This window comes from Pongo pygmaeus, chromosome 4 (genome assembly GCF_028885625.2).
Source record: "Pongo pygmaeus isolate AG05252 chromosome 4, NHGRI_mPonPyg2-v2.0_pri, whole genome shotgun sequence".
Lineage (NCBI taxonomy): Eukaryota > Metazoa > Chordata > Mammalia > Primates > Hominidae > Pongo > Pongo pygmaeus.
The window spans coordinates 175,651,890-175,665,782 of record NC_072377.2 but is presented as its reverse complement, the minus strand read 5'-3'; the positions used below and the strand labels follow the sequence as shown (position 1 = coordinate 175,665,782).

The 13,893-nt window shown below is 45.9% G+C and overlaps 1 protein-coding gene, 1 long non-coding RNA gene and 1 pseudogene across 7 annotated transcripts in view; 2 read left to right on the top strand and 1 right to left on the bottom strand.

Moving 5' to 3' along the window:
• Positions 1–13,893, bottom strand: part of KCNIP1 (potassium voltage-gated channel interacting protein 1) — a 382,861-nt gene that overhangs the window by 73,572 nt on the left and 295,396 nt on the right. The window lies entirely within an intron of this gene.
• Positions 1–13,893, top strand: part of LOC129036885 (uncharacterized) — a 30,616-nt gene that overhangs the window by 15,531 nt on the left and 1,192 nt on the right. For all 3 annotated transcript variants that reach the window (XR_008502676.1, XR_008502675.1, XR_008502674.1), the window contains one exon: positions 110–323. This is a non-coding gene — a long non-coding RNA (uncharacterized LOC129036885). The remainder of the gene's footprint in view (positions 1–109; positions 324–13,893) is intronic.
• LOC129036883 (ADP-ribosylation factor-like protein 6-interacting protein 1) lies at positions 6,860–7,668 on the top strand (annotated as a pseudogene).

Here is a 13,893-nt window from a genome sequence, read left to right as displayed (position 1 = left end):
TGATCGAGGTCATCTTCAGCAGTAATAGGTGGTGTTGATAACATGCACTCTTCAAATGATGTGATGTGAATGGCACTTTACCTCTGTGCTCTTCCTCCCCAAACCCCAGTGCAATCATCAGAAAAACTTCAGATAAGACCCAGTTGAGGGACATTCTACAGTCATCTGCCCAATATCTCCTTAACATTGTCAAGGTCATCAAAACAGAGGGAAGCCTAAGAAACTGTCATAGCCAAGAGGAGTCTAAGGAGACACGCCTACTAAATGGAATGTGGGAACCTGAACTAGAAGAAGGACTTCAAATAAAAACTAAGGAAGTCTGAGTTAAGTATGGACTTGAGCAAATAATAATATCGCAACATTTGTCCATTAGTAGTGACAGTGTTAACCTAAGCTGTTACCAAAGGGGGTTGCTGGGTGTGCAGGATATGGGAACTCTCTTACTATCTTTGAAGTTTTTCTGTAACTATAATTTAAAACTATTCTAAAATGGAAAGTTTGTTTTGAAAAGCTAGATAGGAACAGAACATGGCAGGAGAGACAGGCATATTACAAAGGCTTGGGATGATCTCTCAGGTCAGCTGGAGAAATGGCTTAACCCCCAGTGACTCTTTGACTTTTTTTCCAGAAAAAAAAAATCTAGACTTCTGTAAATAAATCTGTCTGCTGGACTGGAAGGGGACAAGGTTATTGTATCTAACTAGCCTTCCCCAAATCCCACAGGGGCCTCATGGCAGTTAGATTCATTAAGTCAGCATTTTCTAATGATTAACACTGATCAATAAGCCACTGGGTCTGTTCTTTAAATCAATTGCCCCATTAATGAGAATGAAAGCACCATTTTATTACCCAAGCCCTGGCCCTTTTGCAGAAAAGGCTTCTGGGGGTTTGGGCTTCCATTCCCCGTGCTGTGTATTAGGTTAATTACTCTCCCACTCAGGTCTTCCAAGCCTGATGCCTGTGACTTGGAACAAAATGAGCTACAGGGAAAGACTTCTAGCAAAATGGGTTAGAGGCTTTCACTGAGTGAGACACTCAGTTAGTTCGGGGGTCAACTAAATTTTACCAAGGACCTACTGAGTGCTCGGGCTGCTGCTCAAATACCACCTCTGTAGAGAGACCTCCCTTTACCATCTTGTCTAAAACATCAATGCCCCCATGCTCTCTGGCCCCTGCTTTAGTTTTCTTTGGAGTATTTATCACTACTAGATGTTATATTTAACTGTTCGTTTGTCTTTTTGCTTTGCTCCCCACTAACCTGAAAACCCCTTGAGGACAGGGTGTCTTGTCTGCCTTATTCATCCCCAAAATCTAGCCAATAGTAGAGCTCAATAAATAGTTTTGAATAAAAGAATGCAGAGGGCCGGCAGTGGTGGCTCACGCCTGTAATCCTAGCACTTTGGGAGGCCGAGGCGGGTGGATTGCCTGAGCTCAGGAGTTTGAGACCAGCCTGGGCAAAACAGTGAAACCCCATCTCTACTAAATACTGAGGGTACAGAAATGAATGGGACCCAACCTCTACCCTCCTAGATCTTATAGTGCAGTGGGGAGATGAGCACTTGCACAGGGAGGAATTATAATGCAGAGAGGGAAATGCTAGGGAGGGGGCTCAGTGAGAATTGAAGAAGGGAACCGAGCCTGTTTTGGGAGGTTAGGAAAGCCTTCCTAGGAGAAGGGACATCTAAGATGACCTGCAGGTAGAGCAGACATGTGCCAGAAGAAAAGAAGAGAAACCGAGCTGTTCAGACATAGAGTGCAGGATGTGCAAGAGTGGATGGGGGTGCAGGAAGAGGAGCCCATTGGTCGGATGGCCAGAACACAGAGTGTAGGGGGGAGTCGCAGGATGAGGCTGGAGACGTGGGCAGGGCAGATCACAAGGCCTTGGCAGTGTCTGGCTAACACTGAGGGTGGGATCCTGGAGGTGGTGGGGAGCTGTAGGAGAAAGTGGCATGGTCAAATTTCTCTTGGAAATATGACTTTGTTTGGAGTGTGTGGACAGGATTGGAGAAGAGTACAGACAGGGTTGAAGGAGGGTGCAGATAGGATTGGAGGAGAGTATAGAAAGGATGGTGGAAGGGAGTGTACACAGGGCTGGAGGAGGGGGCAGGAGTGAACGCACAGGCCAGGTGGGAGCGGTGCAGAGATCCATGAGACACAATGGTAAAGCTGCTGGGCCATGGTAGGTGGGAAGGAGAGGAGAGAGATGTCGGTGCAGACTCTCAGAGGGCAAGATAAACAGGACTTGATTGATTAGGGGTGTAGGGGAGGAAATGTCAAGGTTGACTCCCAGGCCTCTGGTCTCGGGACCAGGATGTGGGTGGAGCAGTTCCCTGAGCGGGGAACACTGGGGCAGGACAGATTGTAAGATGACCTAAGGGTGAATTTAGTTACATTTCTCAGGCAAGGGGCATTTGATGAGAAATCCAGAACATTCTCTTTCTGTTCTTCTAACTCTGGCAGTGCCCAAACTCCTTGTCTTCTGTAGGAGAAACCCTGGATTCGGGCTAAAATCCCCCTCAGCTGGCCTGGTGTAGCTGCTGGGGGAGAGGCAGCTGGGTGGAGACGAAGCCCAGGCACCCTCCTTTCTCTTACTGAAACATGACATGCACCAGCTTCAGCATGGTGGGAGAGCAGCCTCTGTCTATGAGACTCCGGCAAGTCCAAGTTGGAATAAGCAAGTGTGGGATGATTTAAAGGCTGGGACTTTAAAGTCAAATGCCCCAGAGTTTCAGTCTGGCTCAGATGTTTAGCAACTGTGTGACCATGGACAAGTCATTCCAAGACTCAGGTCTCAGTCTGGAAAATGGAGCTGACATATTCCCTTGGGAGTCGTTGAGAGGATCAGAACCAACACCTGAGGCAGGATGATCTGAAGTACCACTCAGAGCTTTTCCCCAGTGTCTTCTTCCCCATCCCCCATTCCTGGTTCAAGAAGTGGTGAGGTGGCCTCTTCTAGGTGTCCTCAGGGTGGCTTTTAGGCAAATGCCAAGAAAAAGAGAAGAGCACCTATGAGCCTAGTTTTTGAGTTTTAAGGAAGACTTTGCAACTCAGATTCTTGGCTTTCCAAAGCCCAGTACTTGAAATGCTCAAGCAATAAGTTGGGTGCCTTAACCAATAGATCTTGAAGAATATGTGAGGGTGTGTGGGATAGGTTTTTCCCCAGGGAGTGGAGGAAGATTCTCTGGGCCAGAGGGAAAGGAGGATAGACAGAGGAGGAGCAAGAGACTCAAACACTGAGAGTGTTTCTGATCCCACTCTCTCTAGGACCAGGCGAGGGCTTGTGCCCATGATCTTGTGACAACAGAACCTAAGCTCTTAAGTAGGCTTTGAGATTCAGGACAAGTGGCCTTGGTGCCTCTTCCTGGATGTAGCTTGGGGAGGTGGCAAAGCTTCTGGCTGTCCTCCACTCCAGGACTGTTTGGTGGCAGGAAGGCAGGAAAGGCCCCAGTCCTCAGATTGGAGAGGAGATTCTCCGGGAGATTAGCATCTCCTGGAGAAGGACGAGCAGAGACTTGGGCAGTCTTAGAAAGGCCTTGCAGTTAAACCTGGAAGAAATGGGATGCTTTGGTGGACTTGGGGCTGGAGACAGAGGAAACGTGATTGCAGCACAGCCTTCAGTGATGGAGGGTCATTCCTCCCCCAGGTAGCTCCTCCCTCAACAGTGCCAGGGCACCTTATAAATTCTCTAGTGGGAAAAGAAGGGAAAGAACACCCTACATAGACTGCAAACTCTTCGCACTGGCTGAACTTATGCCAAATAAACTAAAACTAAAATATCCATGCCCAGCTGAATGAGGACTCAAGAAAGAAGTCAAATTCAATTATAGAAAAATAGAAGCTACGTTTCTGCAATACCTGGATCGGGTGCCTGAAATCTGCTACCTACAGTGTGTCTACATTCAATAAATGCTGGCTATGGTCATTAGATAGTGGATTGGTGTCCTCCCCTGACTGGAGTGCAGATGGCAAGGAGGAGCCTCCACTGTGTCTGCAGCCAGGCCTGGAGACAAGGAGTGACTGCTGCGTTGTGCTCAAGCCTTGCAAGGAAAGGTCTATGTTGTACACATTGAGAGGAGACCCAAGAAGTAGAAATTGATGTTGGAAAGATGTTTGAGCTCCTCCAGGGCAGGCTGGCATCTGATTCCTGTTGCAATCTGTGGCATTCAGCACAGCATCGATATCTAATACATATTTGCGGGTTCAAAAATCAGCATGTGCTGAATGAATGAATGAGTGGGTAGATGGGAATGATATGCTTTTATGTTGAATTGCAGCGATGAGAAGGGTATAATATGGGGCTGGGGGAGCAGTAGCCCATGTGTCTTTTTGGCCTCAGCTCCTTTGCTATCCTGGAGATCAAGCAAGTCCTCTGCTGTGTCAAGAATGCAGCTGCTGAAGGCCCCAGGGGAGGTGCAGAACTCGCATCTAACCTCACTGCTTGTGGTCTTAAGACTTCTCTGTTCCTGTTCACCCAAACAAACCAGGGATGGCAGCATCTTTGGGATTCCCCAACTCCTAGAACTGTGGAGTTGGCAAGGGTCTCAGATGCCATCTAATATCACTCCCTCATTTTACAGGCCAGGAAAAGTCAGACATACCTCGGCCAAGGTCAGACAGGAAATTGTGATGGATGTGACATTCTGAGTCACGCATGTCAATGTACACGCAGAAACACATACCCACATTTCCCCACACACACCGCAGTGGAACACACAGACCCCTGTGTGGGCCCCCCCCCATGTGCTTCACATCATGGATGCCCTCAAATATGTAACTCAAGCCTCACTCAGCCTCTCCTTTGAGCTCCGGACTCATGCCATCAGCCATCTCCTCAACCTCTCTACCTGGGTGGCTGACAGGGTGATCAAACATATCAAGTCCCAAACCAAACCCTTGGTTTCTGTCTCACCAAATGCCCCTGAACAGATCTTCCAGAAAATGCCCATTCTATCATATCAGCCACCTAGGTGTCATCTGAGAGCGTTCTCCTTCCTCACCCTTCCAGTCCCCAGGGAAATCCTCTGCAGGCCCCATTGGCTCCATCTCTAAGATATATCCCAAACCTCGACTTGTTTATCTCACTGGTTCTTTTGCCATGTGAGCTTTCTCTGTGAACAGCGAGCCCATGCTGGCTCCTGTCCAGGACACACAGCAGTGAAGGCACAAGAGTGGCCAAGGGCAAGTCTGCTGAGCTCTGCTGGGCGCAGAAGGAGGGATAGACTGGGCATAGTGGGAGGGTTGGGGAGCCCTCCTGGTCAGGAGCCTGGAGCTCCACATTGGTGGGACTCTGGGGGCCATCTGACAAGAAGAAGGAGAGGACCCATCCCCCTCTTCCCATGTCGCTAGAGGCAGACACTAAGCCCAGGGTTGAAATCCACATATGGGTGAGAGAGGAACACGGGACAGGCTTGGAGTCCTGGTCTCCCCTCACCCTAGCTCTTTAGCTGCCACCCAGCTAGTCAGGGAAGGACATAGGAACAAATATCATTAGCTGGGTGTCTCCTGGCAGAAACCATAAATCAAAAAAAGTGTTATGCTCCAAACCCAGACTGGCACTGCACTGTGATTTACTTTAAGTAGACAAATGAATGTTTTTTATAAAAATCATTCTCCTTTAAATATTAAGGGGGAAAAGTTTTCCATTTTCTTTGGTATGGTTTTTATTATATCTTGAGGGCAAAGACTTCCAATTTCAAAATGGAAATCAATGAGAAACATGATTGAATTTAGGAAACATGGTTTTACAGCCAACAGTTTTGGGCTGTGCCAGAAGTTCTGAAGGCTATAACTATATCTATAATTCATACTAATATTTTGAGGATTTGAAAAGCAGCTGGGTCTTAGTTTCTTGAGAAGCTAACTTCAAGTTGGTAATGTCCTGTGTTCTTTGGGAGCCAGAGATACCTTGAGATGAGTTGATTTCCTTGCATCTTTCTTCATGCTCCTCCCAACTCTGTGGGCCATGGGAACAGTTAGATGGGCTAATGTGCCTTAAGGAAATAGGCCAGAATAAGCAATACATGGCAGCTCTTATGACCATTCTACTCCCGGAAGGAGCTCAAAGGGGCCAGGAAATATTCAGGGGCTTATCAGGAGATGAACGATGGAGATCTGAGGACACAGAAGCAGTTCTATTAAAAATAATGCCAAAAACTACAATTACTTTTGCACCTGCCTAATAATAGTCAAAGATCTTATCTCAAAGTTAGGGTTCTGAGAGAAGACGAAAACACAGGACAAAAAAGCAAGGAGTGTTGTTCTGAGCCTGGTTCCAGATAAAAAGCAGAATATTCCCTGAGCTGTGCATGTTAACTCCTCACTGCCTCCGCAAATTTTTAAGATTTTGGATCTGCAAGATTCTGGGAAGTCCTCAGGAAAGACCTCTCTATAGAAAGAAGGAGAAAGGGGGAAAGGAAGAAGAGACTCCTCCAAAAGGTGTTTATGATGCTTCTCTCCATGCGGTAGGAATTCAGGCGATGTGGTTTTTCTTCTTTCTAGTTCGCTGTGTTTCCCAAACTTTCCATAGCGGACACACATTGCATTTATAATAAAGGCCAAGATTCCTGAACTCTCCCTTGTATTCCCCTCTACTCCCACCCATGCCTTTGTCATTAGTCCCTCTGAAGTATCCTAATTTGGGTGTCCCTCTGTTTCTTGTGGGGATCCTGACATACACCCACCATGAATGGAAGGTAATTGTGACCACGAAGAGAGCAAAGCAAAATGATACTGTGAAGTCCTAGTGAGAGGCAGCTGCTTTCCAAAGGCTCTTAGGACAATGCCCACCTACTTTGGATTTTTTAAAAAAGTGATCAGGCTGTGGTCGCCGTGCGGGTCTCGGTTGGAGGGCTCACTGGGTAGGTGGCCTGCGCTCGTAGAGACTGCATCCCCGAGACGATGGCGGAGGGAGATAATCGCCGCACCAACCTGCTGGCTGCAGAGACTGCAAGTCTGGAAGAACAGCTGCAAGGATGGGGAGAAGTGATGCTGATGGCTGATAAAGTCCTCCGATGGGAAAGAGCCTGGTTTCCACCTGCCATCATGGGTGTGGTTTCTTTGGTGTTTCTGATTATCTACTATCTAGATCCATCTGTTGTGTCCGGCGTTTCCTGTTTTGTTATGTTTTTGTGCTTGGCTGACTACCTTGTTCCCATTCTAGCGCCTAGAATTTTTGGCTCCAGTAAATGGACCACTGAACAACAGCAAAGATTCCATGAAATTTGCAGCAATCTAGTAAAAACTCGACGCAGAGCTGTGGGTTGGTGGAAACGCCTCTTCACACTAAAGGAAGAAAAACCTAAGATGTACTTCAAGGCCATGATCGTTTCCCTTGCTACCGTTGCTTGGGTGGGACAACAAGTCCACAACCTGCTTCTCACCTAGCTGATAGTGACTTCCTTACTATTGCTTCCTGGACTAAACCAAAGTGGAATCATTTCGAAGTACATTGGAATGGCCAAGAGGGAGATAAACAAACTTCTCAAACAAAAAGAAAAATGAATGATTCATCTGCTTTAATCAGTGTGATTAATGCAGCACCCATTGCCCCGGGAACGGTTTCTGCTGTACTATCTGGATACTAAAATGTTATGGAAGTAGCTCTTTGCTCTCCCTCACTCTGCCCTTAGTTAATAGAAATTCAGACTCGCCAAGTAAGGCTTTGTGCATAGTGTCTTGTGTATAGTTGAGTGCGTTCTTAGCAGTTGGCTTCATGGACAACTCATTAGTGTGTATGATTTGTTTTGACTTTTCTTACCCAGCGTTAATTGAATTCTGGCTTTTAGACAACTTCCTTTTTGTAGTGGTGAACCTTGTCCTTTAGTACAGTGCGAGTGAATCTGGATAATTGTTCATCTTTGCTTTAGCTTAGATACCATGTAGTGGTCTGTGGCTACAGGAAGCTGGTTCTGTCTGCTTCCACAGTCTGCTTACAAAACTGTCTGACTTTATGAATATAGAGACCAAGTTTAACACTTCTGATGAAGAGACCAATTAAGATTCATTCCTCATTCTGTTTCTTTCTAGTGGGAGAAGAGTCCCCATGAAATAAAATGAAACTGATTCCATGCACTAGTACGTGTAGGCTTCTCCCTTGTGCAAAGCTTAGCAATTGTAGGAAACTTTGACCTTTTTGTCCAAAAAAAGGAATGTCTGACAGGCTTAAGCTTTCATCCCCTTGCACTGAGACTCAAAGTTAGTAAATCCTTAAAGGGTTTTTAATAGCAGACTTCGAAAAGACTGCATTTAGGATTTCTAGCATGCTTTTTATTTCAGATTTTCAACTGACATTAGCTATAGTATATAGTAGGTTAAGACTCATGTCTATGACTTTCACTCTAAGACCAGCAAAAGGACAGCAGTCTTCTATGTTTAGTCAAGATTCATTTCAGTAGAAGATAATCTTATCTAATTTTTGAGATCAGAGTAAGCCTTTTAAGGTAAACCTCAAAATTCTCATTTTATGGTAATACTGGCCATTTTAGTCCCCTAGGTTTGACATGAGAGATAGTGACTACACTGGTGTCTGACTTTTTTCCTAGAGATTTCTCCCTGAAAAATACAAGGGCTGTTGGTGAGAGCACACTTGAGGTGATGATAGTTGGCCTCTGGTCTACAAAGATTTCATAACTCCTTGGAAAGCTTCTTATAATCATTCTTAACTTCTTGGTAGCTAGAAATTTAGAGTAGTTGAAATCTTTAGGAATGAACTTCTGAGGGCCAAAAAATGTGACTGACTTGGGAACAATTCTTAAACTGATTAACTAGCTGTAATATCGTTTTGTGAATTTATTGCACTGATGTTGTACCTTGTGGTATATCTGTCCCTATTAAATAAGTGTTGTTTTCTCCTCTTTAATATTGCTGTAAACAGTGGTGCCCATTGTAGCATATGTTTGATTTTTTTTAATATTTCATAAGAAAACTACCTTAATTTTACCTTACTTTCATTGTAAATAAGCCTGTCTTCCTATCTGGATTTTTTTTGTGTATACATATTCTACTGATAAACTACTTTTGCAGTTTTAATTCTGTATTATTTCTTCTACTTTGTTTTGTGTAAAAGGGGAAAAAATAAAAAAAGCTGGAATCAAAAAAAAAAGTGATCAGAGAAGACTAGCTCATATTAGGCAAGCATTAAAGGAACACAGGCAAGAAGTACCACTTGGTCCTTGAGCAGTCAGGACTGAGAGGCTAGGAAAAGAGTCCCTCAGTATGTGTCTCAATGCTTTTGATGCTGGGCCCGGGGACCACCTAAATAAGCTCACAAACCATAGGCCCCATGACTTTGGAAACATCGACTTAGATGGCTGCTCGTGATCTGTCAGCTGTGAAGCTGTCTCAGTTTCTAGGCTCCCAAACCCCCAACAGGAACCTGAGAATGGTTATATGTTCAGACCTACCGTGGAAAACATTGCTGTCTTGGGAATTTGGGACTGGTGCAGTCTTTGCAGAGACCGTCTCAAATGCAAATCTAGTGGAGTCATTTGGCTCCATTGATTTCTTCTTCCATTCTCTTGCTCACTCACCAAGTACGTCTCATGCTCTTGCTGTGGCCTGGATGCTGTGCTAGACTCTGCAGCCTTAAATGGTTCATGAGACAGACCCTTCCTCAGCTGCCCACCACCGGCAGAAAGGGCAGGTCTGTACACACTATGAGATCTGTGTGATCTGCCCCTCTCCCTCTACCTCCAAAACTCATCTGCCATCTCTAGGAAAAGCGATCTCTGTGAGCTATAGTTTGAATACTTTTCCCCTCAAAAACTCATGTTGAAACTCAATCTCCAATGTGGCAGTATTGCGAGGTGGGACCTTTAAGAGGTAAATCGATTTGTGGGTTAATGAATTAATGGATTATTTGGGGAGTGGGACTGGTGGCTTTTTAGGAGAAACCTGAGCTAGTGCACTCAGCCCCCTCACCATATGATGCCCTGTGCTGCTTTGGGACTACGCAGGGAGTACCTGCCCCTGGCAAGAAGGGCTCACCAGATGTGCTGCCTCAACCTGGGACTTCCAAGCCTCCATAACCATAAGAAATAAATTCCTTTTCTTTATAAATTGCCTAGTTTCAGGTGTTCTAAGCAATAGAAAAGGGACTGAGACACTATGTAGCACCCTATTCTCTTTTACTTCTTTGGTGGAGTCCCCTATGCCATTCTTTTTGGTCTCTGAGTATTTGCTTATACTGATCCCTCTGCCTGCAATGCCTTTCCTTTAGGTTCAACTCAGGTGATACCTCCTCTCTCTAGGTCCCTGCTTAGATACCTCTTAGAGAGCCTAATGAGGACTCTATCCCAGCAGGTATCACATCTGTGTCCCTGTCTGTGTCCTGCCCTGGGTTTTGAAGGTTTTGAGGCCATAGCCTGGGTATTATATTCATTTCTCAACATGCCTGGAGTCCAGCAGCAGGTCTGGCATGGGTTGCTGTGCAGTCAAAGTTTGCTGAGTGGCTGAGTGACTGTGAGGACATCCAGTGGTGTGCAGCCTGGTGGGAAGCTCATCTGATTGCACCGGTCTGCAGGTACACACATGCACTCTTACAGCAGCTTGTTTTGCACTAGCACCAAAGTCTGTCTCACTCTTTTTAACCAAAAACTTACCCTCAACAGTTGGAGATCTTAGGGGATGGGATAGGTTATTTCTGTAGGAGCTGGGGAAGTGCAAGAGACCTAGAATGATGTGGGGAAGCTGTCCCTCCTCAGGAAAGGGTTAATCTCAAGGGTGGTCAGGGGCATTTGACATGGAGCGACAGAGCTGGAGGGCCCACAGAGGCCCATCAAGCCAACCAGCACCTTCCAGATGGAAACTGAGGCCTGAGCCAAGGCAGTGGTGGGTGCCTGCCCTAAGGAATGGGTGGCAGAGCTGGGACTCGAAACCGGAGCTCTTGGCCCCCTCCTCACCCTCATTTCCCAGGACTTGGAAGCGCTGAGTGGGGGCCTCCGCTCACATTCGAAAGACTTACTGAGTTGGCTGGGCGTGATGGCTCGTACCTGTAATCCCAGGACTTTGGGAGGTTGAGGTGCGCAGATCACCTGAGGTCAGGAGTTCAAGACCAGCGTGGCCAACATGGTGAAACCCCATCTCTACTAAAAATAAAAAAATTAGCCAGGCATGGTGGCTCATGTCTGTAGTTCCAGCTACTCAGGAGGCTGAGGCAGGAGAACTGCTTGAACCTGGGAGGTGGAGGTTGCGAGATCATGCCACTGCACTCCAGCCTGGGCAACAGAGTGAGGCTCAGTCTCAAAATAAAAAAAAATAAAAAAATTAAAAAAAAAAAAGAGAGAGAGAAAAGAAAAGAGAGACTTACTGAGTCATGTCTATGCACATGGACAGCCAGAGTGAAGCTGATGTGCTGAGCATGGGGACGGGTGGGGATGGGCATGAGTGAGGGCTACAGCGGGAGCCAAGGGCTTTGCTGACCTGTGGCTCCCTCCCCATGTGCGCTGTTAAGGGGACAGCGAGAAGCAGCCATGCAGTTGTTGGGATGATGCTCCACAGTTCTGCTTGAACCCTACTAGCTACTCGAGGTAGGAGGTGGAGGAAAATGTCTATGAGATGGTGACTGTGCTGGCCAGTCCCCATTTGCCCCTCCATGTCCACTCTGCTCTCTGCCCCTGGAAGCTGATCTTCATGGGTGGCCTCTCCCAGGCTCCCATGACCTCTAGCTTGTAACAGGATGCAGCCGGTGGGAAGTTGCGGGTGCTCACAGGGTCTTCATTGTCCAGCTCTCTCCTGTTGAGTTGGGGACTGGCAGTGGCAGCTGAGGCTCACACTGGGTGGCCCTGACATACAGCGCAGGTCTGTCTCTCTGGGTTCTGCCCTTCAGGCTCAGGGATGGTAGTAGCTTCCTGCTACTAGTTCTGGGGCATGTTACACTCTCTTGTCTTTCTCTTAACCCCTCCCATACTTCTATAAACAGCCTTCATAAAACTCCCTGCAGATGCAGGCCTGGGATTGTCACAAGGACTTAAAATTGCAATTAATTCTTGTGTGTTGCTTGCACACTTGGTGTGTGCACTGAGCTTCATTCTGGGAAAACTGAGAGGAAGCTGTTCACAGGGCTGGGCCCATATAGGCACTCCATCAACTGAAGCTTTGCCTATTATTAGAACAGGGTTCCCAGTGACTTGGAGCACTTAGAGGCCACATCCTCCCTGGCCATGCCCCTCAGAGCCATGCTACTCTCGCTGCTTGTGGAAGGCAGGTTGGCAAGAGGTCAGAATTCTGAGCCTTGGAGTATGAGGAAGGTCAGTACCCAGCCTGTTTTGTCCTCTCTTGCTCTCCCCCACCTCAACCTCATACTAGCCCTTTGGGGCCCAAAGCCTTTCCAGGACTCTTGGAAAACTTTCTCCTATGCATAGATTTTTCTAATTTCTTGCTGGGTGGCCGAACCATTGGTCAAAGAGCAAGATGACTGATTGGTTTGAGAGAGGCTGGTTTCTCGAATAGGATTTCCCTCCACAGCGGCAACATGGTAATTAAACTTTGCTATGGTTGGGGGAACAAATTTTCCCCAAGCAGAGTGTCAATTCTCAGACCACAGTGCAAGTCAGAAGTGGAGTGGAAACAGGGTTATGGTCCCAGCACTGAAAGCCATTTCTCCTCTACTCTGACACACCAAGGAGAGGCAAGAGCAGCCTGAACCACCTGAAACTGGGGAAGAAGTCAGCTTTGCAGATCTCAGTAAACTCCAAATGCCTAGCAACACATCTAGGACCTGTCTTGGTGAAGGTGGGCCTAGAAATTGCTATTGGCCAATGGTGGCGGGAACCACACCATACTCTTTGGTCTTGGTTTGATGCATGTGAATTTAACCAGAGCAAAATGGGATCCGGGGAGAAACTGAGCTTTGCCAGCTAAAGCAGTTCTCCAGAGTGAATTATGCCTTCCCTGGCCTTGGCTTCCACATGTCTCCTCTAGGCAAGCATCTCACTGGGCTGAGTGTGACCTGCATATTAACATACATTGAAAATCTGTCATTTTTATACAACATGGCCCTGAATATTAATGCACTCTGACTTCCTCATCTACTGCACAACTAAAGAAAGAGAAATTTCTCCCAACAAATCAGGAAAAATATTAGTTTTGTTGGATGTATTTTGAGTTGGCATATTTACATGTATTTTAAGAATGACTTAAGATATTTTGAAGGTAATTTTGAGTATACCCAATTTTTATCTTTTGTGCTGGCTCCAGAGCCACTTAAGTCATTATTTTGTAATATATTTTATCCAGCCAACTTACAGATCCTTATTTTTATAAGTGGTAATGGTGCAAACTTGATTCTGGCTCATTTTTGAATTGTTCTGAATTTAAGATTGGCAAGCTCCAAAGTAATGGTTTTATGATATACCTTATAAATACAGTTCAGAACCAGGTACTGTTAACAGTCTTACATTAGCTTAACATTATCTTACTGTATTCCAAAAAGCATAAAGAAAATCTCTGTTCACACCATTAACCAGATGATGTGAATGCAAGTCATGTACGTAAGTATGAAACTACTGACTGCAAGCATACTCTGGAAATTAGTTAACATTGTAATCTTTGCCAACAAGTGGCTAACCTAATTTACCCACAGGTGGACTTGAGCTGTTTCCAGATGCCTGATATGCAGGTAAATCACAGGTAATATCTGCATGGGAAAGAGTAATGAACAAATCCAACAGTAGCTGGAACGAATACTTTGCTTTAAGTAATATCTATCTTTTACCCTCATTAAATACATTAATATTCATGGGTAAATGATTGTATATATGCATTTCCTACTGTAATGACCCAGATTCAGCCAATGCCCCCCCTTTGAAAATGGATACCCAGCATTACAGTACAACACAATTTTGTTGTGACTAGAATAGTACATACAATTTATGGATTTATTACCTCTTTGTGGAC